Source organism: Paroedura picta, chromosome 1 (genome assembly GCF_049243985.1).
Source record: "Paroedura picta isolate Pp20150507F chromosome 1, Ppicta_v3.0, whole genome shotgun sequence".
Lineage (NCBI taxonomy): Eukaryota > Metazoa > Chordata > Lepidosauria > Squamata > Gekkonidae > Paroedura > Paroedura picta.
In genome coordinates, this window is record NC_135369.1 from 146,981,507 (window position 1) to 147,009,442 (window position 27,936).

Genomic DNA, 27,936 nt, shown 5'->3' on the forward strand with positions numbered 1-27,936 from the left:
AATTCCCAAAGTTGGAAAACCTACCACCTCCTGAAGAAGCCTGTTCCACTGAGAAACTGCTCTAACTGTCAGGAACTTTTTCCGGATGTTTAGACAGAATTTCTTTTGAATTAATTTCATCCCATTCGTTCGGGTCCGTCCCTCCAGGGCAAAAGAGAACAACTCTGCTCCATCCTCGATATGTCAGCCTTTTAAATACTTGAAGATGGTTATCAAATCCCCTCTCAGTCGCCTCCTCTCCAGGCTAAACAGGCCAAGCTCCCCCAACTTTTCTTCATTCATCTTGGTATCCAAACCCCTCACCATCTTTGTTGCCCTGCTCTGGACACGCTCCAGTTTGGTTCCAGTGGCTCCTTTAAGCCCAACATAATTTATTTCAATGGAGAAGTTTTGTGCCCGTGCACTTCTGCAGGCGGTGCAGCATATCTTTCATCCTGGATCTCTCGGCCAGGTTCCCATAGGCGGTGTGCTGAGTCCGCATGCTGCCCAAATTGGGTAAGGTGATTGGGGCTGGGTGTGCACTGCTCAATGAGTATTTGGCAATTAGTATTTGGCAGTGGCATCCCTCTGGGTAGTCTGGTGCACATGTGTAGCAGGTGGAGAGGACACCAGCCAACCTTGCAGGAATCATCTCAGGCTTATGTGCAAAAGGCAGCCACACCATGAAAGCCATGTCTACAAGGACCGTAGAACTGGGCACTTGGAGTCATCGAGCATAATGACACATAATTACCTATATCCATTGCAGTGGGGCTTGTCCATGCCCTGAGGAGAAAAGAAACGGCAGGATCCGGAAGGCCTGGAGCCATCCCTAGTGGGCATAATTCTGGGCCTACAACAGACTGTCTCAATTTGGTCCCTTCTCTGATGCCACCAGCCAAGGGACCAAGCCCTATGAAGGGGTGGCCTGAATACCCCCTTGAGAACCTGGCTGATTGAAGACTAGGGCAGGCTGGTTGCTGATCATTTTGATATTAATTCTCATATTAATCAGGCTTTGGGGCCCCACATCCCAGATGGTGGACAGGACATATGGCTTCTGGGGTACAAGGGCCACCTGAAATGAAATGCATGGACTCTAGGAGTGTTGGCAGAAACGAGGCCAGGGGGGTAGTTTTGGCATGGGATGTAGCCTCTTTTGGGGGGAGTTTGGTTGGGGGATACGCTTCTAGGTAGCACTGTGTGTGAACGAGACCTTGGGGTACTTGTGGATTGTAAACTAAACATGAGCAGGCAGTGTGATGCAGCGGTAAAAAAGGCGAATGCCGTCTTGGGCTGTATCAACTGGGGCATCACATCAAAATCACAAGATGTCATAGTCCCATTGTATACGACACTGGTCAGACCACACCTGGAGTACTGTGTGCAGTTCTGGAGGCCTCACTTCAAGAAGGACGTAGATAAAATTTAAAGGGTACAGAGGAGAGCGACGAAGATGATCTGGGGCCAAGGGACCAAGCCCTATGAAGATAGGTTGAAGGACTTGGGAACGTTCAGGCTGGAGAAAAGGAGGTTGAGAGGGGACATGATAGCCCTCTTATTTGAAAGGTTATTTGAAAGTATTTGAAAGGTTGTTACTTGGAGGAGGGCAGGATGCTTCTTTCCGTTGGCTGCAGAGGAAAGGACACACAGTAATGGGTTTAAACTACAAGTACAACGATATAGGCTAGATATCAGGAAAAATATTTTCACAGTCAGAGTAGTTCAGCAGTGGAATAGGCTGCCTAAGGAGGTGGTGGGCTCCCCCTCACTGGCAGTCTTCAAGCAAAGGTTGGATACTTTTCTTGGATGCTTTAGGATGCTTTGGGCTGATCCTGCATAGAGCAGGGGGTTGGACTAGATGGCCTTTATGGCTCCTTCCAACTCTATGATTCTATGATTCTATGATTCTATTATCAAACTCCCCATGTTTAGGGGGCCCCATAAGGGGAGGCTGGCTGCAAGCAGGGGGAGGCAAAGGGGCTTGCAGGCCCAGGTGGCCTGGGGTGGGTTCAGGGGAGATCTGCACCTCTCTTTAGCACCCCAGGAGGGTATACCTCCCTTGGATAGGACCCTTGTTCCCAGGGATGGCTCCAAGGGCACCACTGTAGTCAGGGTTCTTGTGGATGGTTGATCACATATGCAAGCTCCCTCTTCCATGCCGAGCCAACACTATGATATGCCAGTAAAGCTGTGGCCTTATTTTAAGCTAACCAAAATGTGTGCTTGTCGTACTTAGTCCAACATGCCCTCCTGCAAGCTGATATTCCTTTCTGTGACCAGTGTATGTATTTGGAGTCTGCAAAAGGTAAACACCTGCAAATTTATTTATCTGCAAGCAGAATCATGTCCCCATAACTTTTGCATGGTACCAAGTACAGTTATAGGCACAATACAAATAATAAATAATGTTGATGATGCATCAACATTAGAAGTGTCTAGTACAAAGAGCTGGAATTTACATAGCTAAAAATAGCCTAAGAACTGAATAAATAATGTGCTAACGCTAAATCAATAATTACATGCAGCTAACTAAATGTTTACAGATATTCTACATGATAAAGCTATTGAAAAAAGCACCCCAATGGAATGTATTATCATTTTATTACATCATTTACTATCATCATGAAAATGCATTAGTAAGTATTTAAATACCACCAAAAGCACCATTTTTAAAAAGTGAGCATTTTCTTCTGCATTATTTGATTGTAGCCAACCATCCCATGAGTAAATTGGAAAATGGATTTTTTCCCTCCATTTTTCAAAAAGTACTTTAAAAGGAACCAAAGCTTTTAAATCTGGCTTTTTGTTTCTCTCACTAACCTCTGTGAGGTCTGTTCTCATGATTCACTTTCTTCAGGCACTCTTCACAGTCGTTTCCAGATGGGTACAGATCACATAAGTAACTTTCTGGGAAGGACTGGGTCATTGTGACACCAAGGAAATGTTTCTTTTTAACACTGCAGCCTTTTGCCTTGATGCATGTTCAGAAACGAATCTTTAAAAAGTGAAGAGTTCCCCTAACATATATAATATGATGTAGGTCTGGAAGGGTTTCTTTCCTCTGATTTTTTCCCCACTACACACAGCTTGAAGCAGACTTCTCACATTTTCCCAGTTGTAATGACCATTAAACAATTAAATGGCATGGCCCAAATATTTAAAAGCAAGCTTTCAAAGCTTCTGTTTTCTAATCAGTTTTCTATCATATATAGCGGTGGTCCCCAACCTTTTTATCATCGGGGACCACTCAACGCCAGGGACCACTCACCGGGGACCACTCAACGCCTTTTACTGAGGCCCAGTGGGGGGGGGGGTAGTTTACTCTCAACCACTGCCGTAACGCTCTCTGATCGCTATGGTAATATTTAAACATCCCTTCAAAATAAGATACAGACACGCAACAACAATGAACATAAGGAACATTTTATTTTCATGGAAATTTTAACTCATGACAGTTAAACTGACAGTTTAACTCATGACAGGGGGGGGAGAAGGCGTCCTTCGGGGCCCACCTCCAATTAGTTGAAGGACCACAGGTTGGGGATCGCTAATATATAGGAAAGTGTTTTGATCCAAAGCACCTGAGTTATCTGGAGGGCAAGATAAAATAACTTCCTGCTCTGAGGTAATTTTCTTCTGCTGCTAGGGTTGCCAAATACATCTTGGCAAATTCCTGGAAATTTAGGGGTAGACCCTGGGGAAGGTGAGGTTTGGGGAGGGGATGTACCTTAGTGGGGTATAATGCCATAGGGTCTGTCCTCCAGAACAACCATTTTCACCAGAATTGATCTACATAGTCTTAAGATCAGTTGTATTACTGGGATATCTCAAGACCTATTTGGAGATTTGGCCTATTTGGAGACCATCCATAATGGTCATGCATGTTTTTCATTACGATATGACATATTTTTCCAAAATAACTTGTCATCAATTTGGTGAAGGCCCAAGAGTAGTTACAAAAACCTGACTGGGTTAGGAATCTAATCAGATGAGCCAAACAAGGTACAGAGACTGAAGGGTGTCCAACAGGAAGTCAGAAAACAAGGATACAAGTCTCTTTCAGGTATCCATTTAAAGGAAGACACTGCTTTACTGTAGGCAGGATCAATTGAGGTTGGGCTAAAAGACATGCTCTCAATATTTTTCTGTGCTTTGGTACATTCTGGAAATGCTTAATATGATAAAAGGAAGGGAAGTTCTCTCATTAAAGCTTTTGGATAGCCTGGTGTCCAAGCTTTTTCTTTTTCTGGAAGTGTTATTCCCTCTGTTATTTGCAGGTTTAGCCTGGAAATAACACAGGTTAACAGAATGGAATGGCAAGGTTGCGGCAAGGTCAGTAGTTTTGTGAAGATGTGATAAGCAGGAGAGAGGTAGTAAGGCTGGTGCCTGTAGCTAACAGTGAGGGAAAGACTGCATGACTGGCCATCCCTGCACATCTCAATCCTGCTTCATGTTGCTTCTACAGCAGGGGTAGCATTTTCTACCTTTGTGTAAAGGCAGCTCTACTTAGAATTGCACTGTTACTGTCATTACGGAGCTGTGTAAGGATTTTTGTTGCAACTTATGTGAAAACTGGAAGCTAAATAAATTATAACTCATTATTACTTACATGGACTAACTAATGATGCCCCCCTAAGATTTTTCAAACTTTCATGTTATTATTGGAAATGCTGAGCAAAAACACATTGTAAAGAAAAAAATATTTTCTCATAATTCTGTTTTTCCTGTTTGTAATGCATCTATTTTCAAAATCACCTTTCTCCCCACCAATAAAAATATTTCAAAGAAGCAGCTTTTCTTTAATTTGCCCCGTTTCATTCTATTGTCTCCAGAATTTCTTTCCATATGTTATCCCCCAGGGGACAAGTATAGTGCATATCTAATCGCATTCCCAAATGAGGAGCAATTTGTTCTTCATCAATTTTAACTTGTTTATCAGCTCGGGTCCACAGGTAATGGCTATGCTCTTAAGCACATTTATTCATGAAAAGTGTTATTGATTTCCATGGTGCTTACTCATTACTAAGTGTGCTTAGGAATTAAGCTGATTGCTTCCACGTATTTTGCAAACCACTATTGTGAGAAATTTAAAAGTGACAAGCAAAATTAAATGAGGACCTTTTCTGCACCTCAACGTTGTCACTGTTTCCTGTCAGATTGAATCCCCAGCTGATGGTCCAAGTCTGTGGCACCCCTTCCCTAGAGGGCATTTATTTTAGGGGGTTTTATTATTATTATTATTTCGATTTATTTTTTTTTGTTGTTGTTGGATCTGGATACAACCTTCCCCATGAGTTCCACATTTCCTTTGAAAAGGGGTTGTGTGGCCCTGTTACCAAGTACTTCGTGATGAAACCTCTTTTTGTTGCTTATGTGCAGTAATGTTATAACATCATAACATTGTAAAAAAGTCTGGATGTATCATGGGTAACAGCATGGTTGCTTCCATTTCAAAGGTCCCCCACTCCTCCTTAGTTGCTGGTGATTGTCAAACTGGATACACCAATTTATAAAACTGTTATTCAATAATTATAAAGCATGCTAAACGTGCTGCCATGTATTTCATCAGTGACAGAACCTCTTGTTTTTGTGCACATGTAGTAGTGTTATGATATGATAACATTACTTTTTAATAAGCTAGATGTGTTTTGGAGGAGGTTGCTATAGGGGAAGAGAAAGGGGAGAATGAAGAAACAGCACAAGCATGTGGCATCAAAATCTACCCACCCACTCACCCAAAAAGAAAAAGAACTTGATGACAAGAAATGGCACATAGGATTCCTACATGAAACTTTACTGCCCACGGCATCCCAATGTTATACGGTTGCTATATTATTTTTATTTATTTATTTATTTTGTTATATTTATAAACTGGTCCAGTTTGTTATATTTATAAACCGGTCCAGTTGATGACAAGTATATTGTCATCAATATGTGGAATGCACCCAGTTCTATCTTCTCATGGATGGCTACCCAGACTCCCACCCACATACATTCTCCAGATGTTGGGAAGCCGTTGTTGGGTGATTACAGCAGCGCCGCCTGAAACTCAAGCGCTCCAAGATGGAGGTCCTGTGGCTGAGCAGGAAAAGGGCAAGACATGAAGCACACTTCCCCACCTTCACTGGTGCATGGCTTGACATCTTGCCCATGGCCAGGAATTTGGGAGTGATTTTGGATGCCTCCCTGTCAATGGAGGCCCAGGCCACAGAACTTGCGCATACGGAATTCCTCCATCTTTGCCAAGCATGGCTATTAGCACCCTGGTTTTATTATTCTGACTCTGCCTGTTTTGATAAGTATTGAAGTTATTTGCATAATAATATCATTAAGAAGGTTTTTGACTTTTATTAGAGTCTCTGGCTAGAGAACAAAAGTGCCTTACACTGAATTTTGAGATGTCCAAAAGACTTATTCTGTGATTGCAAGTCACTTTGAAAAGGGGCCTTCTGGACCAGAAAAACATAGGGCACAGATGTTTAAATAAATACGTGTGAGTTTGTTTGCTTTTTCATTTCATTTTCATAACGTCAAGAAACCAGAAATTGTTAACTGGGACCTTAACAGAAAACACAATGTGCACACTCTAAATAAATATATTTAAAAGCACCCCAATATCTTAATGCTTGAGAACAGATATAAAGCTTGTATTGATTGGGAGGGGGGAGATTTAAGAGATGTGCTTTTATTCTTCCATAAACTGGAAGAAAAGATAATAGCCTGGCCAATGATTCTAAAGAAAACCACAGAGACAAACCTTTGTGAACCAGTCATCCTTCCTACATGCGTTATATTGTATCCCAATGTACAAACAGCGTCGGCGGAAGTTTGAATTTTACGGGCCATTGAGCAATGGATTTTCCCCAATGCATCTCAATTATAGAAACACAAGTGCTAAATAACTTTGCACAGAGGTACTGTGAAAGCACAAAGTGTTCAATAGCCCTCAAAATTTCTATTTGTTACCTGCAGTGTTTGAACTCATGGTGGTACATTGAGTGAGAATACAAAGGCATAAAGCATGTAAGGACTTTGTTGAAGGCCTCTTAAAAGGCCTTCCTTTTACTGCCTACTGCCTACTCTACCATTCATGTGTATGTCTTTGCTGTTTAGTGTTTCTCAAAGGGGAGGAATTTATTTTTAAAATGATGTTTTCTTTATTATATCACAACAATAAATATAATAACTGGATACAATCCAGACACCTTTAAGCACTTCTATGTCACATTGGTTTCACTGCGAGAAAGTTAAATGCATGTGTTAAACCTTCCTATTGAAACGGGGAAAGAACATGAGCTGTCTCCAGGTTGAGAAGCTTTATATTCCCTTCAGATATGATGGAGAATCATGGAAGAAGGGATGCAAATCACGGTCCCACTGTGCATTTATCTTAAGGTCTGATTTGATTCTTAGGAACATGGATGTGCCTACTGTACTGTGGGCATTTGTATTCCATACTAATGGAATTGTATGATTGCATAATATTACCCTGAACTATTTCTTCTTTTACAAGTACGGAAAAAGGATTAAAATTTTTAAAAAAAACATTAAAAGTGGGTTCTGTGGGGGGATTGGTGGGGGAGTATTGGTGTGAATAATTAAAAAGAAGAAATTCTGTAATGATCACTTATATGTCTGCTTTTATTTGTTTGCATGCACAGTGCGTAAACCATAAGGGGCTAGTTACCTGCCTACCTATAAAAGAGGTCCAACTGGCCTCAACCAGGGCCAGGGCTTTTTCAGCCAGGATGCTGTCTGAAAATTCCAATTCACTCCTTCTTCCATTTCTTTATGTTAAAATATTTCTTGTAAAAATATGTATATTAACATTATCTGAGCATCAATAAATCAGCTGTAAATATATAAATGATATATATTTAAGTACTGTATAGAATGCATATCAAAATTGAACATCATGCATATAAAATACAAAAAAAATCTTCACAAACAACTGTGAAAAGTAAAGCTGTTAACAGGACAAGTATAAAATAGATAATAGCAATAATAATCAATTATTCTCCTCAGCAGAATCTAGCAGTAAAATGTTGAGATGCTCTCTTAGCGGAGCATTATTTCTCACATTATTGGTGCACACCTGAAAGCACTTTTGTTCATTGGCACTGAACTTGTACCCAGCAACACTGCCAAATTTACTGAAATGGAATTTAATGTTACCTCATAATATTACTGTTCTTACCATTCTCAAGTAAATGAGGCTCAGATAAACCAGTGCAGTTGGCAAAGAAATAGGCAGGGTGGTTCGTTCTGTAAAGCTACTGACTGACGCCATTAATAGTTGCAGAATGTATCCAAGCTCAACTACTAACAGGAAGAAAAATCGAAACACACAATTTGGCCCTTAAAAGAATCTATTACAAAGTGGCCTAATCTTTAAAAAGTGGCTTCTTGAGATGCCAAAGCTAAAACAGACTGTAAATGTTTCAGTGACATGATTCTCTAAGAACTACCACTCTAGAGACTAAATTTATATTAAAGTAGATGATGAAAAGACATGGCAGTCCCAAGCGGTGGAACAAAGAAGAAATGAAGCACCCAAATCATATTCTGTCAAGACTAAAAGTGGAGAGCTTAACCGAAATAGATGATACCTTCTTCCTGTTTCCAAGACAGAAGAATCACTTTAGAAGCTCATGACAAACCAAGTCCATCTATGCCATCTTACAAGCATAATAGCGACAACAGTGCTTTGAGATATTCAGAAGCCAGAAACAAATTTGGATCAATTAAATTCTAAAGTTATCCAGACTATTGCTAAACTGTAGTTTACTTTAAACTGAAAGGTAATTTTGGACATCATCAGATGTTCATACAAAGTACCATCATTCATTGCAGTTGAAACAGAGGTCAGAGTTTTCTTTTGCTATGTGATTCCTGTTTCTTTCTGAAAGATCATAAAGAATATTGCTGTCATTTTGAATGGTGTTCTTTGAAACTTCCATGACATTTGGAATGCTATTGAGTTTGGAAGAAGAGCCAGTCTCAGAGCGTGCTTGGCTGCCAGTAAGTTGCCATGGCCTCTTTCAACTCAGAGAACATGGGGGAAGCCGAGACTCTGCTTCCTTCTGGAGATGGAGGCCCAGAAACAGCCCCTCTGCTGGCCCTCTGGGACCCAGGATACCCAGGAGAAGCTTCTGCCATGGGAATCATGTGAGTAAATCATATGAGGTTTGCAATTTGGAATCTGAGAAGGGAGGAATGCTTTGGGGGTGGCCTTCACAGGCAAATGTAGCATGGAAACTAATGCTACTTACTTACTTACTTACTTACTTACTTACTTACTTACTTACTTACTTACTTACTTACTTACTTACTTGATTTATTGGCCACCATTCCCTTACGGCTCATGGCAGCTTACAATAACTGGGTAAAACCACAATTAAAACCCCAGTATAAAATCAGACACAATTAAACAACTCACAAAGACACATGGTGAAAAAATAATAATGTACTCAAAATCTCAGATATCCCCATATCACAAAAAGTAGTGTGAGAGAGAAGACTGCAATGGTACTAGCAACCACCACATCATGGAAGGGGGGGGGGGCATATAGATCACTCTGTCCGTACTTGATGTGGATGGGACTGGGAAGATGGAGACTTTTCCTTTCTGTATGGATACCACCTTGGTCTTGCTGCAACCTTTCCAAGACCATCAGAACAAAGCAAATTTGAGACCAATAGCATGAAAGATGAGAAAATTGTAGAGGGGGCACAGAAGCACCATGAGGCCAGGGGGACATGTGGAAGGGGGAGACACTGTTTCCCAGTAACACTTTCCCAGTATAACCTTCCCACTAGTAGAAGAGTTGGTTTTATATTCTGATTTTCACTGTCCAAAGGAGTCTGAGTGGCTTATAATAGCCTTCCCTTCCTCTCCCTTCCTCTCCCAACAAGAGACACCCTGTGAGGTAGGTGAGGCCAAAAGAGCTTTGAGAGAAACTGCTCTGTGAAAACAGGTTCTAATAGGACTGTTAGTAGCTGAAGGTCACCTAGCATGTGGAGGAGCAAGGAGTCAAATCCAGCTCACCACATTAGAAGCCGTTGCTTTTAACCACTACACCAAGCTGTACAAATTGCCATTGCCTGAAAGAGATGTAGCTAGAGGACAGGCAGAAAGGGTTGTTGCAAGAGGATGATGTAAGTCTTTTTTGACTTGATCATTGACTGTTAGGGGGGATTCTTTTCCTTTCAATCTGGACCTTATGGCCATTGGCTTCTCAGAGCAATCCAAAGAGGGAGACCCTCAAGTATTTCCTACATGAAGTCATGATGTGTGGTTAATAAGTTTTGATATTTGAGAAGTAAGGAATGCTTTTGTCTTCTTTGTTCTGTGTGTGTGTGTGTGTGTGTGTGTGTGTGTGTGTGTGTGTGTAGAGGGGAGTGCTACACAGCCCCCCCCCCGTCTTCCTCTAGGGCAGGGGTAGTCAAACTGCGGCCCTCCAGATGTCCATGGACTACAATTCCCAGGAGCCCCTGCCAGCAAATGCTGGCAGGGGCTCCTGGGAATTGTAGTCCATGGACATCTGGAGGGCCGCAGTTTGACTACCCCTGCTCTAGGGGAACTGCTCGATGCAGTCTGGAGAGGAGCTTTCATTCTGTGGGTTCTCCAGGTTCCACCTGGAAGCTGGCCAGTGGCGGGGATGCTAGACTCCAGCTAGTTTTTATTTACTCTGATATTGAACTGAACTAAAGAACATACTCACTGAAAGGTTTTCAGTTATTTAAGCAAATTTTGCTATCAATTAAATATTTTTATTGAAGGATGAAACTTTGACAAGTTTATGAATTATTTCATGTTTATTATTAGCAATTACTACCACCCTGCATTTCTCTTTGCTTCCCACCTGCAGCCTGGCATCCCTGCAACTCCATGGGATCCAAAGACAGATTTCCTGACCACAGCTGGGTGTTGGTGACCCCTGGATCAGGAATGTCTCTTGAGGTTTGGAGGCGGTGCCTCAAAAGTCCAGGGCTGGGCAGGAGCTTTTGCCACGTAGCCAACCCCCATGAAGGCCACAGTGCAGGTGTGCATCCTAGCACCTGTTGTATTCCTGGGTACAATTGGTATACATCCAGTATCATCAGTTGAGATATGGGCATTTGGTAGAGTGAAGGTTATGACAAGGAAGTGGGGTAAACTAGCTTGGTGTAGTGGTTAAGAACTCACTCAGAAGCAATCCATTACACCCACAAAAATACAGAACAGTGGGGGCCAGTCACAAGACAGCCAGGAGATCTCTAATTTGAGCAGCCTATTAAAATTTTGCATTAATCAGAAGCACAGGTGCAAAATACTATGTTTCCCCCCACTGCACTTATATAGCTGTGCTAACTGAAAATGCAATGATGCTGAGTACCACAATTATTCACAACAACAAAAAATATAAATTATTATGTTTGGGTAAATTAGCATTTCTGCAATAACAGCCCACATTCAGCAGGTGCTACCAACTTGCACAAAACAAACACACATTCTTCTTTTATTCCCTATTAACATGTTGTACATTCGTTGTATTCTGATTTGACAAATTATGGCCTCTGTTCATGGCAAAGTATGGGTTGGGAGAATTATTGGTTTCTTAACCAACAAGAATTATAATTCTGGATAACTGATTCACTGTATTGCATTGCAGGAGTTTCTTGAACTCTCACTGCTTCCAGTATAATCTGCATATATGTGAACATATTAGTTTATCTAATACCAGAACCATTGGCACGTGTAGCCCAAAATTGCCTATTCTGACTGGCAATAGCTCTCTGGAGTACAAGCCAGAATACTTCCCATCCCTCCCGCCTGGAACCTTCTCATTAAAATTTCAGAGGTTGTACTTGGGATCTTTTGTATTCAAACCATGTGTTCTATTATTGAGTATGACTCCTCCTAACTCAAACAGTTAAAGGATTAATGACTGTCTCAACTGAACCCTGCTGCTGAAAAGGGGGAGTCCAATGGTGACAATCTCTACAGTTCTTTTTCCAAGCTTCTACAGCCTGCTGACATCTCTCATCTATGGCTCTTGGCAACATTCTGAAAAGGACCACCTGCTTGCTGGAGAAAGATGAAGAGGAGTGAGCTCAAACAATCCTCCTGCTAATTTCTCTTTTGCTTGCGTCCCTGTGGTATGATGTACACTAATGGAATCTTCTCATTCTGCATCCAACAAAGAGTTTGTCAAGGGGATCCAATAGAACACACAGTTGACTTGCACACGTTGGTCTAACACTAGAGTACAACATGTTGATGTTGCTGTATAGAGTGTGGATTCATGGTACATGATCATCACCCTGATATTCAGTGTAAAGATACAATGATTCTTTAACAAGAACAATTATGTTCTTTATGTTGCTGGGCTCTACACAAACAAAGCAACCTTTATTACTCATGTTTCTTTGTCCTCTTCAGTGCGATGGCTGAAGATATTTACACACATCCCCTCTGCACTTTCATATCCCACATAGAAGTGGATGAGGAAAGCATATTACTGTTTCTCAGGATACAATCATCATATCATAGTCTTTTATGAATCAACTGTGAAGAGAGAAAAATCTTCCCTCAAACATTCTTAAATAATCTAAAGTAAACCTGGGTGGCTCAGAACAATTCTGAAAATAATTCATTTTAAGATTAGAGATATTTCAGAACTGCAGGGTTTAAAATTAAATGTGAGATGGATGGAGTCACGGACTTTGCTTTGTTAGCTATTACTGCCCACATTTTAGATCAAGCTTGTTATGTTTATTCTCAACAATTAGGTGAGCAGGACAGTTCTTGAGTCTTGTTCCCACATTTGCTTCTAGTAACTCTAAGGCTTTTGAACTTGCTTGAGAATCCTATGGTGACGAAGCAGCAAATAAGCTTAATTTACCCAAGAGTGTAAATTCCATCCTGATGGGTATTAGAACTTGGTTTCAGCTAGAATTTGCTTTCATGTTTTGCAAGGGAAGGTGAGGTAGCAAGGAGGGGAGCTCATGGGTACGGATGAATGATCCATGGTAAACTGGAGTTTAATTGCATCTTAGCTTGAGGTCTGAATGTAGCCATTGTCCTTTTTTCTAATGACTGTGCATTGCCTAATTAAATAATCAGTATGAGTTCTGTGGCTGCCTCTCTTATCTTACTCTAAGTAACAACTGTAATTGTATACTGCAAGGAATCGCTCATCAAAGAAATACTCTAATGAAGTCCTCAGGGTTTCCATTTAAGGGATTAGGAAAGTTTCCTTCTCTAGGTCCCCAAGTTTTAAATAACATACCATTATTCTTCAAGAGCACCTATAACCCACAACAAATTCTGTTAAAATGCACTGCTTTTTTGCAACGTCCTTGTATCCCAAAGCCTTGTATGAATCTTCTTTTTCCACTCCTTGTACCCTGCTTCACTGAAGCCCAAAATGAGGTCTTTGATACTGCTGCATGTGAAGTGGAATAAACGTATTTGTCGGGATAGGCACTTTTGATATGGAGAAGTTCAGCGAAAACAGGCTGCATCATTATGTCAATCAAAAAGCAAGGCACTTCACTTTCCCACGCAGACAAAAAATGCCTGAGGTGGTTTGCAGCTTCCTTGTGGTGTTGAAGAAGTATGCCATTGTTCTGGGTACATGTAAAAATTACATGGACACAATGAGGCAGTGTAAGACAAAGTACATGCAGAACCTTGACAATTCAACCACTGATATCTTTTTATAGCAATCTTTGCACAATTAGTATTTTTTTTTAATACTAACTCCCTGGGTGGGCCATTCTTGGATGAGGGCCAATTAGGTAACTGGGGGAGCAGTCAATTTGGATTTTATAAGTTTTACTGATAGATATAAAATAATTCAATAAAAACATGCAGATTAACATATATTACATAAATGTCATATATGATGTATATGATGCTTGAATGTGTCAAGACCTTTGTTATGTTTTATTGCTGTTTTATACTTGAAAGCCCATTTGAGCACTGAAAATAAGTTTTCAGAGTAAATAGATGTCCCTGGGAGCTTAAGAGCACCTAAAACATACTTCATTATAGCCATTTACAATGATCATATATTTTACCACATGGAGGGTTATAACTTTTCAGTTGCTAGAATATACAAAAAATGAAAAGAAATATTAAGCTAAACTAAAATTCTATAGATGATATTAAATGATCAGATATTTAATAGAGTTGCAAATCCCCAATAAGAGTGCAGGTTATGCAATTTTGTGCTCTGTTGCGGGGCAATAAAATTTATTTCTCTCCTTTGGGTATATGCCATTGGATCAGCTGAAGTCATGCACAAACTTTAGGTAAATTTACAATAAGCTAGAACATTCCAATGGCACCCAACTATCCTCACTAAAACTCACATACTTCTACCACCCCAGGCTTTCTTTTTCAGTTTTCCCGTCCCACTCCTTTCATCCAGTCTGTGTTCTTGACTTGGCTTGCCTGCTGATATAAAGCAGATCTTCTTTTCTCTGACTCCTTCTGACTTCCTCTTAGCCGTCCTTTCCAGAAACGTCATTACTCTTTTGGGATCTTTGCAGTTTGATCCAATTTTGAGAAAGCATGGGAAGACAACCAATGGCAACAATGTTGTGTGGGAAATCAGATTAAGAAATCAATGCTGCTAGGTATCTAAATGGTGGGAAATCTTTCATGTGGAAGATCCCATCTTGTAGTAGAAAATATCTGGAATCTCTTCAGAGTTGAGAAGTCCTGACATGGAACACAGATAAACAAACTGAAGATTCTTGACAGTTTAGGTGTTGTGGCCACAATCTATACTTTAAAGGTAAAGGTAAAGGTATCCCCTGTGCAAGCACCGAGTCATGTCTGACCCTTGGGGTCACGCCCTCTAGCGTTTTCATGGCAGACTCAATACGGGGTGGTTTGCCAGTGCCTTCCCCAGTCATTACCGTTTACCCCCCAGCAAGCTGGCTACTCATTTTACCGACCTCGGAAGGATGGAAGGCTGAGTCAACCTTGAGCCGGCTGCTGGGATTGAACTCCCAACCTCATGGGCAAAGCTTTCAGGCAGCTGCCTTACCACTCTGCGCCACAAGAGGCTCTTCGAATCTATACTTTAGGACTGCCTTAGATCTGCCAAGCTTGGTCTGAGAAATTCCTAGAGGTTTGGGGATTATGTCTAGAGATTAGTTTATAGCCTAGAGATTAGTTGTAATTTCAGAAAAGCTCCAGCCTCCAGGCCTCCTGGATGTCGCTGGATATTGATACAAGAACTGTCTTTTGTAATTGATTTGTTCTCTGTGAATTAACCAATCTTGTTGCAAATGAATGTCATAGTACAATGGGAGTGAAACATCCAATGATGTGTAGATGCAGGCTTCAAGTGGCACTCCCAGAAGAATTTTATTTCAACCACCATGAAATCTGGCCACTCCCAGGGCATTTCCGCACAGAGGTCAAAATAGCGAGATGCCCCCTACCTGCAATAATGTGATATTAAATCATGCTATTTCTCCCCTCCACATTAAAGCCTTCCTGCTGCAGAGTCTTACCCTTTACCCTCCTCTCCATGTCCCCAACCCGCACAGTAAAGACACACAAAATTGGTGCTTACCAGCTACTGGCCTTTAAAAAATTTGAATCTCTAGTACCTGATATTATGTTTTATGGCATACATGGCCTGGCCTGACAAAGTCACATTTATGTGAGATCTGTCTTATGCTCTATTCATTATTGCCAAGGGTTGAGGGCAGATGTTCAAAAGCAGTGATAATAACAGATATCCTTGTTTCACCCCTCTAGCCACTGAAATTGGAGAGGAGAATTCATTATGAATTCTAAGCATGTATTTAAACAATGAGTAAGTTATTTCTGCCCAAATCACAAAAAATGTTACCCAAACTGAAAACATTCACAGTTTTAGCAAAAACTTCCTATACCAATTCTATACCTGTGGAAGTTTGAGTGGTTGTTCCCCAAATAGTGGTTGTTCCCCAAATAATGTCTTCCTCTGCGTGCTATGTTACTACTGTAAGCTAAAGCAGGCCTCTGTTGTTGTTCTGCAGAACAACATAAAGGGGGCAAAAACAGAGCAAAATGAAGGGGGACATGATGTCAATTGCAGTGTGAACAAAATGGGGGGGGGGGTTGGTATTACATTATTACATGACTGTTCCATGTATTGTCTCTACCCCCAGACTCTCTTGCCCTATTTCCAAGAATTGTCAACTTTTCCCATTACTCAGGCAAAGATACCAGCCACCACTGCTCATTCTTATACTTAGGCACAAGTGTTTTTCTGCAAAAGTCAGAATCTCCAGCAAGCCGACAACTGCAGCTGTATTTTCCTATCTACTGTCTCTTAAATTAAGACACATTATCCTTCAAAGAGCCCTGTATAATGGCATAGCCGATATCTGATAGGCAGAGCATATCTCAGCAGCCCTTGATATTGTTGCATGGGAAGTTAACAAATGCCTGGGTAAAGGAGATTTTGAAATATTTATCAAGTTAGGCCCTGTCAGTTTTCTCTGGAGACTGTCACCTAGCGAAGTGATGTGGATGTAATGTCTTTTATTGGTATTGTTCCCATTAAATCAATTGTAGCTGACAGAGCTCACTCTGAAACCCATTGTGCCATTGGTATTCTGTGTGAAGAAGAATGACAATAATTATTGCTTTTGATGGCCCCATGGCTTTCCAGCAGAACAAATCCAACAGCTGCAGGCTGGATGTTTCTTTTCTGTAAAATGTTTCTCTTAAATACTTTTACTTTAAAGAGAGTGAATTCTCTTTTCTGCTTGAACTTTTTTCAGATCCTCAGCTTTTTGTATAATTTTCTGTCTTTCTTTTTTTTGTGCATAAAATCAGACTGTCTCTCATACAGGTAATCCAGCCATATATTTGGTTAAATGCAGATCCCCCCCTTGTCATGTTTCAAATTCATCTTTACATTTAGAGAGCAATCATAGACAGGCCTACTCAGGTTTGTTCAGTGGGGCTTACTATCAAGAAAATGTTCTTAGGACTGTATTGCTCTACAGAGAATATTTAGCAGTGCTGATTTCCATTTATAATAAGTGGCTTCATTTGTAAGAGGGAATGGTAATAGGAAAGTGTGCTATCTTGGGTTTCATTTAGGATAGCTGGAGGGTTACGGGGCATTGATTGCAGTTTGGGGATACACATGCAATGGGGCCCAATAACTGCTTGTCTGTAAATGAACAAGCTATCCAATTAGAACCATTTACAATATCTTAAAGAAGAAGGTATTTACAGTTTTGCTTTGCACATTTAATTTTGCAAACCAAAATTCCTAAATTTGGCTTGGATTATATGAAATGTTCATATCAGGATGTTCCTAGTATGATCTCTTTTCCAGCTCTCCTTCTTCCCATAGAAGCTTTATGAGACCTTAAGAATTTTATTATTATTATTATTATTATTATTATTATTATTATTATTATTATTATTATTTAGATTTCTTTCCCGATGCTCTGAGAAGTGACTTACGGTGGGTTACAAGAATAAAAACCCCATAATATAAAAACATAAAAACTATAAAAAACAAATACCACTTATGCCCCTCCATCAGCATCTTAGGGCCCCAGTCCCCAAGGATGCCGATAGTTCTTGGTTGTGGAAGGGTCCCTGCAATCTCCCACGTCCTGGCCTCAACCAAAGACCTGGTGGAAGAGCTCCATTTTACAGGCCCTGTGGAACCATGAAAACTCCTGCAGGACTCTTAACACTTCCATGAGCTCATTCCACCAGGCTGGGGCCGGGACTGAAAAGGCCCTGGCCCTGGTCAAGGACGAGCAAACCTTGTGAGGACCAAGAATCACCAACAGGTTAGTATGTGCAGGATGCAAGGATCTGCAGGGAGCATAACGCAATAGTTAGTCCCATAGATATTATGGGGCCCAGACTGCAAAGGGCCTTAAAGGTCAAACAAGAATGGTGAACTTGATGCAGGCTGCAACTGGCAACCAATGCAGCTGCCTCAGTACTGCTGAATATGGGCCCTCCAAAGTGTTCCAGTGAGGACTCTGGCTGTCGCATTTTGTACCAGCTGCAATTTCTGGGACAAGGGTCGAGCAAGTTACAGAAGTCAGTCCTGAAGGTGACCATCACATGGATCACTTGGCCAGTTTTTCTGAAGACAGGTAGGGTGCTAGCAGCCTCACCTGGTGAAGATGGAAAAGTGCCAGGCATGCTACTCTCATGATCTGCACCTCCATAGTAAGTGAGGCATCCAAGATCGCACTCAGATTTCTAATACAGGGCACAATGTTAAGTTGCTTCCCAGCCAGGTTGGGTGTTTGTTGGGTGTTGGGTGTCTGGTCTGCCCCCTTCCTTCCCAGCCACAGGACCTCTGTCTTAGAGGGATTGAGTTTCAGATGACTCTGCTTTAATCACCCAGCTATGCTTTCCAAACAGCTGGCAAATGGCCCAGCTATGGCTTCCAAACAACTGGAGGGAGTCTGGGTACTCATCCATGAGGAGATAGACCTGGGTGTCATCTGCATACTGATGACAGCCCTGTCCAAAACTCCAGACCAGCTGGGCCAGAAGGCACATAAAGATGTTAAAGAGTGCGGGGGAGAGGACCACCCCTTGTGGGACTCTACATGGGAGTTGAAAGGTACATGACAACTCATTCCCCACAGCGACTCTCTGTGTGGGATAGGGATGCAAATGGCCTGGAGAAAAAAATGTCCCATCTTTTTTCTTTTTAATAAAGGCTTAATGGAATGCTATCACTGGCAGTCTTCAAGCAAAGGTTGGATACACACTTTTCTTGGATGCTTTAGGATGCTTAGGGCTGATCCTGCATTGAGCAGGGGGTTGGACTAGATGGCCTTTATGGCCCCTTCCAACTCTATGATTCTATGATTCTATCTCCCCGGGGACTTCACCAAAGAAGGACAAGAGGGTTCCCAGCCAAGGCCTGGAAATCCCTGACAGTACTGGGGGGGGGGGGGGGGAGTAAATATAGAATTTAATGTCATGTGACAATTTCATTTTACTTGCCCCAAAGTGGTATCATGGAAATGTGTGATGGTCTAGGAAGTACTTAAATCTAGATTTGTGACATTGGTGGAGTGTCATATAATGCCATAACATCCTTTTTGGATATGCAACTGGAGGTGATGTGATGGCATTACATGATGCCAATTTGCCCTTCCACTTTTTCTCCCACTGCTCCATTGAACAACAATGGAAGCCTGGAGCATGGGGCAGCCCTTAAGGGGAACAAAGCAAAAACAACTACTGCTTTCCACAACACTTCTGTTCTGTTCTTTAAGACATTTCTGTTTGCACAGGAACAGCGACAGACTCTTCAGAGCTGCTGCCTCAGCTGCATTGCTTTTTCTTTAACTTTCAGCAACAGCATTTAATGGCCTTACATCACAAATGATGCTATGGGAATAAAGGAGTTCCACCATGGGTGCCATAATATTAACTGCATTAGTAAAGTACTCATGGTAGAAAACTTTACAGGGAAACTTTCACACACACAAGCACAACATTCCTAAATGGTTAGAAGCCGATGAAGTTTTTTGTACAGTCATTAACTGTGTATGTGTGTGTATAAAGTGTCATTAAATAGCAGCCAATTTATGGTGACCTCAGCAAAGGGCTTTCAAGGTCAGTGAGAAGCAGAGGTAGTTTGCCATTTCTTTCCTCTGCGGACTTCCTTGGAGGTTTCCCATCCAAGTACTAAGCAAGGTTGACCTCCCCTAGCTTCTGAGATCTAACAATATCCAGGGCCATTTCGCACGGCTTCAAAGTAGCAGAATGGTTGCTATTTGGAAACGCTACTAATTTGCCATAACCCACGACATCGTAGACAATCTGCAACAATCCTGAAACCGACCCGCAAAAAGCGCTTCGTTGTGGCGCTTTCAGGGGAATCCAGAAAAGTGGATTCACCCTCCGGATAGCGATACACTCCTGCAACCAATCTGCAACAGTAGCGCTAAAGACCTGTGCGTTACCATTGTTGCTGGTTCTTCAAAGTCCCTCCCCCTGGCTCTCTCCTCCAAACTTCCGGCGAAGCGATCGCCATTTTTTTTTCTCCGAGCGAGCGGGGATAAACGCACCGGCGAGCCTCTTTCTGTTTAGAGGCTTCCCTGGCTTCAGTCCTTCACCTTTAGTCACTAAGCACAAACCACTGAAAAGCCCGTTTGCTGAAATAAAGTCCCTTTATTTTTTACAAATAAATTCAGCCGAAAATCGGGCCCGTGAGAGGGGGGGGGGATTTTTTTTTTTATCACTCGAGGCAGCGTGCAAACGATCATACAATCAAACGACAGCTCACATTAGGCAGCTGGATGGGTCTCTCCGTAGCAACGAATCTACCTAGATTCGTTGCTATGGGTCGTTTTTTTTTAAAAAAAACCTTTCTTAAAGGGAAAGGGGCTGTTTGGGAGCATGCTAACGGCTGCCCATTGGCTGCTTGACGGCTAGGGGCGGGACGAGCTTGGCAATAGCGCTTCCTTTCTAGCGATTTCTGCCGAGACCGGAAGCCTGTGGGAAACGCTAAAAAACGCAACTGATTCCACTACAAAGGCAGGTATGCATAACGACGAATTCCACTATTTTAAATGGCGATTTTTCATGCCGCAAACAATTTGCAACAAGGATCCCTGTGCGAAAAGGCCCCCAGCTTTACTATGCCACCTTCCTTCTGTCAGTAACCATAACACCAGTATAATATGCTTGTATCAGATCTTGAAGGAGAGCTTTTGGATTAGCCTTGAGTGTTAACATATAGGATATGAGAAGATGGGAATCAAATAGAAACAGAAAAGCAGATGAGATGTTTCAAGAATAGTGGTATGTATAGTTTGCTTCCATTTCAGGTAATATGGATGAACATTATCCCTCAGAAACAAATGAAAAGAATTCTTCAATATCTACAATGTTGGGAGAATTGTATCTCCCCCAATGCGGTAACAAAATCAATTCTCTAATATTTTCCCCCTAAGGCATAGACTGGCTGCACACCCAAGATTAAACTCATCAAGTATAGGCCCACGCTATGAGCTAATCCTGCTGTCATTCAGGCTATTCTAGGTGAAACTATCCTTTGCTTTTTTCAGCAAAGAGTAAGTCCGATGGGTTAACAAAGGGTCTTATCTGACATCTTTACTTACAAACCTATTCATGTCAGATGTATCATTGGGTCCTAACAGTGTTTTCTAGTATTTTCCCATCAATTTATAATATTTTTCCCTATGACTTCTGCTGCAGGTTCTTTGTTATCCTGTCAAACATCAAGTATTTGTAGTAAGGGAAGGCCCATTCCCTTTATTGATGATACTATCATTCACACCATCTGAGATTACTGAGAGCTCTAAGAGGCTTCAGCCACATGCATCTTCATTCTGCAGCCTCAGAAACATGCCAGCTTCTTTAGTGGTCAAATCTGCGATAGCTAAAGAACAGATAAAGGCAAGGAGATTCATAAATCCCGTTTCATTTTATGTGGAATAGGTGTTGTCAAGCCTGATTCTTAAATCAAGGATGAATTCATGCTTTCTGCTGCAGCATCAGCATATATTTTCAGAGATAGAGAGATGCCACCAATCAACCATGCAGTGCAATCTGTCACTGCTTGGCACAAGTCTGTTGTGTAGAGATTAGAGAAGAGGCTATGTACACTAGTATTTACGATACTTGGTGTTAGTCAGGTTTCAGTGTTAGTCAGCCCCATTACGTAGGGGTGAGCTGGCTCACGCATTAGCTATAGCTCATGGGGCTGCTCATGACAACCTGAATATCCATTGCCTTTTCTCCTGCTAAGGAACATTTCAAGAAATGACAGTAAGATTTTCCCTTAAATACTGTATTTTGTACTGAAAGACTAAGACTGGTCCTAGTGCCAAATATCGAATATCTTTAGTGTTTTGTTCAGTGCTCTAAAAGAAAGCATAATGATTGATGAAAAAATATAGGGATTGGACAAAAATAAATAGAGTGGTAAAGAATGATTGATGAGCACAATACAGTTATACAAACTCATGTGGACTGCTTTCTTTACTACAGTTTATAATTTATCTCTAAAACCATAACCAAAGCTGCAAATGGAAAACGGGACCCAACTAAATCGTTCCATGGAAGGATTTGGTAGAGAGGTCTTTTCCCTTCCTCCAGCATCCTGTTATTTTCCCTACACTTCTCCCTGAGGATCAGGAGAGCCATGGAAATAAAAGATATCAAAGGACAAAAGACCACAAGAGTAAGGTACCAGGAAAGATTGCCCTTTTCTCCCTCTTCTACTGATGCAAGCTGTGAGCAGAAATTTGAAAAGAAGGGTTTCCCCCCCCCCTTGATTCCCCAATCCTGGGGCTCATTTTGCTAACAAATCTCTTCTAATAGGAGTTTGAGGGCATACAGATGACTGTTCATGTCAGAGAAAGGCAGGAAATATCTGTTTTACCATTCTTGTCATTACATCCAACCCAGAATTAAGAAAATAATGCAGAATGGCTTCCTGAGTTGAGTGCTTTCCATCAAGTATTCATTTGTGACAGGCCAACAAAATTAGCCTACCTGAAATCTATGATGGCAGATGGCTTGATAAAGCTACTAGAGATCCCCCCGCCTGCCCCTGAAGGTGCAAATATGGGGATTGTTTGCCTTACGTTAACATCCACTAGGGCAGTGGCCCCCAACCTTTTTATCACAGGGGACCACTCAACGCCTTTAAATGAGGCCCGGTGGGGGGGAGTAGTTTACTGCTCTACTCTCAACCACTGCCCTAACACTCTCTGATCGCTATGGTAATGTTTAAACATCCCTTCAAAATAAGATACAGACACGCCACAACAATGAACATAAGGAACATTTTATTTTCATGGAAATTTTAACTCATGACAATGACAAATCAGTGGGAACCCTGAGCTTGTTTCTCTGCAACGAGATAGTCCCATCTGGGAGTGATGGGAGACAATGACACCCGAAGTGTGTTGTAAAGGGCCGGGGGGGATGAAGTAAAGGGCTGGGGGGGGGAGATAAGGCGTCCTTCGGGGCCCACCTCCAATTAGTCAAAGGACCACATGTGGTCCGCAGCCCACAGGTTGGGGATCACTACACTAGGGCATTTAGTGAGGGTGAGACAGAGGAATTGTGCTTTTCTTTTGGAACCCTTACTCAGTCTGTGGCTGTGCTGAGAGTAGATGTGTGGACATTTTTAATAAATGCTTTAGAACTTTTAATGCTAGTAGTGATTGTCTATACTACATTAGACATCCATTGTTATTATTTTTAAAAGGAGCAGCAGGAAGAAAGGGAGGATCATTCTGTTGCCAAGTGGCTACTTCTCCGGTGGCGCATGAAGCATGAAGCTGTTCCTGTGGTACCCAGACACTGACTAGCAGGAGCCACAAAGTCAAGGCTTCAGAACAGAGAAAGGAATCTGGGAGCCACAGATCTATCAGTGGGCAATTCCTGCAAAAGCCAAGTGAGAGAACTGGTTGAACAGAGGGGGGGGGGCTCATCCAGGTGTTAGAAAAGCCAAGTGGGTGGCATGTGCAAGGTGGCGACCTTGGATAACCACTGGTGCACAGATGTTTCAGAGGGCATAGTGGAATAGAATCTTCAGGTTTGAATGAGGCTGGGTATATGGGAGTTCACAGGCTGCTCTCCTGGCTGGGATGGAGCAGCCCTAGGGTATCCTTGGGTTAGCAGCCTGACAGCTGAGGGGTTCAGGCTCCTCTTGTGGGAGGCATACAATAAATGGCTGTGACCATGTTTACACCAAATACGAGTCGCGTCTTCATTGGCAAACTGCCCCCCTGCTAATCAATTAACATTCACCCAAAGCGTAATTTTATGAAAGAAAAGAAATCTCATGTTCAGAGAAAAAGGAGAGCTAAGAAGCTCATGGTATTAGTATGATCTGAGCAGAGATAGACATGTATAAACATGAAGGAGATTAAGATCTGGACATTTTTTAAAAAATCTCCATTGCTGATATCCTTTTCTTTCTGAGAGATCTCATGTGAGTTCATCCCTACTTACAGCTGCTCATTCAGAAAACATTATTTTGAATTGGAAGTAAAAGAAGGCCTTCTCCGAGTAACCGGGCTGGGGGTGGGGAGGGGGTGGCAATCCTTTGCAGAAAGGAAGCATCCTGAGATTTCATGTATATACATACCACCACTACCTTTGTGGGCTTATGAAAGCAAGATAATATCACCAAAGCCTTTTGTTGGCAAAATATTCACTGAGTAGTCTCAATAAAGCTGTGAGGGTCATATATTTAGCTGGCTGAAAGCTCCGTGATGCAAAGGACTTAAAAGGCGACAATTTCCTGAACTCTTTAGGCCTTCAAGAATCGCAGCTCAAATGGAATTGGAAATTGGAAATGGTTAAGAAGTAAACAGTTGCTGACATGTTATCTCAATGGTTTTAAATAGTACCTCTGACATAAATATTTCTGAATGTCCATGTCATCAATGACAAGTTCCTATGGACTCATTTATGAATAATCTAATACTAGATGTAAAGCCTATTGCACCAGGGAAACAACAAGTGCTAGGATGCACACCTGCACTGTGGACAGGGGAAGAAGAAGAAGAATATGCTGCTTTTCTCTACCAGAAGGAGTCTCAAAGCAGCTTACAATCCCCTTCCCTTTTCTCTCCCCACAACAGATGCACTGTGAGGTAGGTGAGGCTGAGAGAGCCCTGATATTCCTGCTTAGTCAGAACAACTTTAATAGTGCTGTGACAAGCCCAGGGTCACCCAGCTGTCTGCATGTGGGAATCAAACCGAGCTCACCAGATTAGAAATTGGTGCTCCTAATCGTTAACACCAAGTTGGTTCTCTCTCTATATATTTTTTCAGTTTACTCAATCAGAGCTTGGGAGAATACAAAGAATACCCTTGTCTTTGACCTGGAAATTGCAGCTGGTGCAAAATGCAGCTGCAAGGGTCCTCACTAGAATATCTTGGAGGGCCCATATCCAGCTAGTACTGTGGCAGCTACACTGGTTACCAGTCTGCTTCTAGATCAAGTTCAAGGTTCTGGTTTTGACCTTCAAGGCAATACGCGGCCTTGGTCCCACTTATCTGAGAGACCGCTTATCTGTTTATGTCCCCCGTAGAGTCCTGCACTCTGCGAGCATGAACTTGCTGGTTGTCCTGGGCCCCTGGGACATCTGTCTGGCCTTGACCTGTTAGACTGAGCTCCTGGAAGAGCTAAGGGCCCTGACAGAGCTTGCTAGGTTCCACAGGGCCTACAAAATGGAGCTCTTCCACCAGGCATTTGGTTAAGGCCAGGGTGGTGACCGGAGATGGCATCTGTGGATTCCCCCCCCTCCCGGTGTGTATGATCTGTCCCTAGACAGACAGGATTATTGGATCATTGATGCTGACCTGGCTGGAACAGTTAGTGGGTTGGTAAAGTATGCCACCATTTGTCCTTTGGTTTCTATTTTTAGCCATTGTATTTTAAGGATTTTTAAAAATGAGTTTTATGCTGTATTTTATTGGTTTTATGCTGTAAACCGCTCCAAGATTATTCCTATACCGCCAAGGGGCGGTATAGAAATGTGAATATAAACAAACAAATAAATAAATTTTATATCTGGTATTTTGCCCCATTTAAACAACAGATTTGAACAATTCTGTTAGCTGTCTTCCATACTTTACACAGAAGGTCAAATCCTGTGAGCCTCTCATTGATATTTATCAGGTTATGGAGATAAATTAGAATGGATTTCATCCATGTTTTCAACCATTCATTCCCAAGATCAAAATTTTGTAACTGTAGGATTTGTGCAGATTTTATTGGCGGGTATCGGAACTTCAGACTGCATAGGCCAGCATGAACCATATCTTTGTGGATGGGCAATTCTCTGTTTTCAATTTTCTTTCAGATCCTTCTATACTCACAAAGAAGAGAATCTTGCCTTCAGAGATGTGTGTGGGGGGGGGGCAATGTGGCACAATATAGGTAGCCAATAGGTCAGAGTATGGTTGATGCATCTGCTGATTGTTCTCATTGTTGTACTGAGTTGAACATCAAGTTTGTGGACATGGAGACTACTGACCCCCATTGAAGCACTGTTTTCTGCCATATTGTAATGAACCCCAAAGCTGAGCATCTATGTATAGTAGTAGACGCATCCCAAGTTGTACCACATAATTTTTAGAGAATGCTGTTTTGAGTGCATATTTTCACTGCTTCATTGGTAATATGGTGGTTGGAGCTAAAGATCCTGTTCATGGTAATGCCAAGATATTTAGTTGTATGGTGTGTGTAAGTTGGGTGCCACTAAAGTAAACATTCAGCTCATGGTTGGCAAAATTGTTATAGAGATAGAAATAGGCACATTCTGTTTTTCCAGTACTTGGGAATGAGTCACCATTTACAGTACTAGTCAGTATTTCTTCAGTCCTTTCTATCAATTTGTGCTGTACAGCAATCACTATGTCATCAATATAAGAAAACCTCCTGGATATCATCTTGGGAACATCAGAGATGTATAGATTTAGAAGTATGGGAACAAGGACCAAGCCCAAGGATAGACCATTATTTGGCTTCTTCTGCTTGTTAATGGACTGATTTATAATAACTTGGAAAGTCCTATCAGTCAGCATGATATTTAGGAATCACAATAATATTCTTCATGGGAAAACATGTACAAACTTGTCAGCAGACCACCACTCCAGACTTTGTCATAAGCAGCAGTCAGAATGATGAAAACTAAAGTCTTAAGACACTTCTGATACCCAGTCTCAATGAAGGCTATCTTTGAAAGATTAACCCCTGTTGTCAGTCAACCATTATTATCCATTTCATGCACTTCAGAAATCTTTACAGGAACCTATGTCATCTTTATTACCCCACCATATATTGCTGGTGGGGATGGGGTTAAAGTAGTAATGACTTACCTAATTTCACTCATTGAATTCATGGTTGAGACAGGTGTAAAGTACAGTGCTTTTGGCATATGGCTCACCCATGCTTGTCCTCTCTGTTTCTGTTGCTATACAAATGACACACGTGTCAATATGTTGCCGGAGAAAAGCTTGTGATTGGTTCCACCCATCTGCAATGTGATAAAGCCAATAATCTTTCAGTAAGGTAGAAGCAGCATACTTGAAATCTTGGCCCTGAATACTAGGGTTTCCCTTCCTACAATGTACTGCTGCATGCACAGAGGCTAACCCAGAATGCCAACCTGTGTGCATAAATCTATTTCAGCACATAAGTAATGCTTGCTGGGTTATACCATTGTGTTCACCATACAGCATATATTCAAAGATAATAGGAAAATGTTGCATTTAGATTTGCATAACCTTCTTGGGTGTGAAAGTATTATACTACTGTAGAAGAAGGCATAAATAATTTCATTTGACATAAATCAGGTAACAAAACAAACAATGATTTACCAAGTTGACAAGAAATCATACTATAATGATCTTTCAGTAAGCAAATTCTCACTTGGAAATAATTACTTACAATCCTTATGTAGAATATTTAAATATATTAGTCAAAGTTGAAATTAATCAGCTCCATTTAATGGAGACCATAGTTCTCCTTTCTTTTTTGCCAGCAAAGAACAGCATTAATTTTGCAGCTAATTATGATGTATCACAACTCTAAAACCTTGCATTGAATTTTACTTTCTTTTTTACTAATTTTAATTAAGCAGCTTAAAACAGATCACAGTTTTGTGTAAAAGGAACTTTGAAAGAACTAGGAAATATAGCTTTTTGTGATACATTTACAAGAGGCCTCTGAAATTTCTTTTGCAAAAAAAGCATTACTAAATAGCTTAGAGTTGAGCAGATAAACTAAGAGACGAACATTTAACTAGCCAACAGCAGATGTGCGTTAAACAGAAAATATATATCAGTATAGCATATTGGTCAAGAGTGACAACCTCTAATCAGGAGATTCGGGTTTGATTCCATGCTTCTCCACATGCAGCTAGTTGGGTGACCTTGGGTTAATCACAATCTTGTTA